The 2,741-nt window shown below is 42.7% G+C and overlaps 1 pseudogene; it reads right to left on the minus strand.

The window, feature by feature from the left end:
- Positions 1-468: 468 nt before the first annotated feature.
- Positions 469-2,356, minus strand: LOC137935245 (protein KINESIN LIGHT CHAIN-RELATED 2-like; annotated as a pseudogene).
- Positions 2,357-2,741: the final 385 nt, after the last annotated feature.

Raw genomic sequence — 2,741 nt, forward strand, 5'->3', positions numbered from 1 at the left:
TATTGTTTTCCATCGGCTATTCTTTTGCGTATGGACATATGATCAGCTGACTTTCCAGTGTATGTGATTATACGTGTTCTACCCTTTTTGCGGAAGAATCTTGTTCTTGTTGGTATTTCCTGTTCCATATACTCTAGTTCATTTTTTTCTTTGTCGTCCAACGCTAAGCTAGGCAATGTGGAAGTTCTATTTGAAGCAGTGTCTGCATTATTAAACATGTAACTGAAGAACTCCATGCAGCTCTTCAAGCCAGGTAGTAAGTTCCCAGCTATAAGGTAACTATTTCTTCCAACTATCTCAATTCCTTTCATGTATAAATCCTTCTCAATAGGAGACCAACTGTTTTCAGCAACATCTACTTCTAATTCTCCCTTGCTTGAATAGAAACTTTGCATTGTAATAGGAACTTCAATCCCAATGTTTGGGTGGACTTCTGATGTACTTTCAGCCATTTTGCCTTCGACAAGGTCAGAAGCTGCCTCTGGCCTGTCCACTTTTTTTCTGTTTGTTAGTTATTGAAGTAATGGATGCTTCATTAGTGGCCAACACGCTATAGTTTATGGCGTTGTGCTTCCCCATATTTTCAGGACTTGTTATCTCTTCAATATTTGTAGTTACATCCTTTTCTATGGAAGCCATATTGCCTATTACATCAAACTGAAGTGCTTGGAGGGCCTCAACAACATAATGGCAAGTCTCCCCCACAATTAGATCCTTTTATCCCAATACTTGCTTCTAGATTTTCAGGCCCATCTTGTAACACTGTATGAAATTTTCAAGTTGGCCGACCATTGCATGAGTATCACCCCATTGCATATGGCCAGTAAATTTGGCAAGAGCATGCTCCTGACCTTCATGTCCTGACCTTCATGCAAATTTGGAATTTCAATTGAGTGCTCAAGATAGGGGATAGCCTGACTAGACTATCCCAAGCTGTTGTATAGTGCTGCTACCACATGCAAGCACATCACCAGCTCTAAGCTTGGTTTCCCATCAACACGTTTTTCAGAATATTAGCTGCTCGAAGAGCAAAATTCAGAGCCTTCTGTGGATTATCTCTTGAGGAGATCAAATCTCTTGCATGCTTGAGTAGGAAAGGTCCAAGATCTAGGTTGTTGAGTGCTACTTCAGCTGGATCCGCAATTCCATTGTATAATTTTGATGCTCCTAAGGTAACATTCTTTTCTTTGTTGTTGGAAGCAGCACTAAAACTCAATTTTCTTACCTTTTTATCAGTCTTTACCTCTGTAGGAGGCTTTATATTGAACCCTTTACTTGTTATACCAGATTATACTGACGGCTCAGCATCCAACTGCAGCTGAGATGGTTCTCTTGAGTGTCCAAAAGAAATGGACTTATGACCAGAAGAGTGGGTTTGATCGGACTTTGCACTTGGAGAGCCATTTTCCTCTTTAGAAGCTGCATTCTTTTCAACGGCCTCCTCTTTCTCTGACTCCTCTTCCATTATCTCTAACACCCACCTATCTCCACCAACAAGATGTCATAACTCAGAATCAATCCTAGAGTCATCACCCTCACATCTAAAACTTGGCCTTGATGGGGACCCATCAGCAGAGGTGTGCATGTCACAGACGATATCATACAACCGTTCAATTGAGGTATCTACACAAGCTTCTTCAGGAAGATTAATAGCCTTGCTTTGAGGGCTGTGAGGACTAAGAGTACTCTTTGTCAACTTATTTACAGAAGAATTTTCCTTGAGGGTGGGCTCACTGCATGTACAACCCCATCTTCATTTTTACCATCCATGAAAATTCCAGGCATTTTACACGCACAGTGACTGTGCTCATCAACAACAAAATATAGCCCCCCCAAAAAAAAATTTCAGCAGTCCCTATCAAATTTTTCCTATGAATCCCGGCATCCCCAGAAAAATTTCCTCTCGAAATACATACACCCAAGCCCGAATACCTTCAATTGGGTACTGCTTCTCTGCTTCACGGAATAGAGAACCTCCTGGCCAAACATTCGAGCAACGGTGCTGTTGCTCAGCCCCTGGTAGATCCACCCCCATGGAAAAATAGTTTATACATATTGAATGAGGCCATGTTAGAAGCTTACCCCTAAAAACGTTGATGGTGGTTCCCCGTTGGATTGCCGAGGGCGAGGCGGAGCAAAATTTGTCCAATAGAGCCGACGGAGTTGCCCCCTTCTTTGCTAGCGAACAACAGCCCTTGGAGGCGTCACCCCCAAATCGTCCAGTGTCGACGATTTCAGAATTTCCCCTGTTCGGATTTGTATTACCTCCCCGCTGTTCAGCTTTGGATTTCCCTGCGTCTTCAGTTCGAAAAGACATATGGCGTCCATTGGCAAAGGATTTGACGTCGAATCCCATTATGGATTGTCCGATGAAGGGTGTGCTGTATACCCTTCAATTTTTGGAATTTTTGAATCCCAAAATTCGGAGGTCGCCATCGCTGGAGAAACAGAGAGGTCTCTAATTTGTTGTTTCTCCTGCCTGTCTGAGCCAGCGTCGACTGTGGCAGCCCTCTTAATTGTAGAAACTTCAATTGCAGCAATTTCAATGGAAGATTCATACAATGCATGTATTTCTCCCATATCTTTGCATACCTTTTCCATTAAATAGTATACCTCGTCCAGAATAATCCATCCTTTTGGGGAAAATGAATAGCCCATTGTGTTCCTGCTCTGATACCAGTTGTTACGGTCCCGGATCTGACACAAGGATTCTTTGGGAGGATCTGGGATCTACCATGGGT

This window comes from Aristolochia californica, unplaced genomic scaffold (assembly GCF_029961685.1).
Source record: "Aristolochia californica isolate CCGP_79_NKW_82.1479 unplaced genomic scaffold, dmAriCali1.0.hap1 SCAF_6, whole genome shotgun sequence".
Taxonomy (NCBI): domain Eukaryota; kingdom Viridiplantae; phylum Streptophyta; class Magnoliopsida; order Piperales; family Aristolochiaceae; genus Aristolochia; species Aristolochia californica.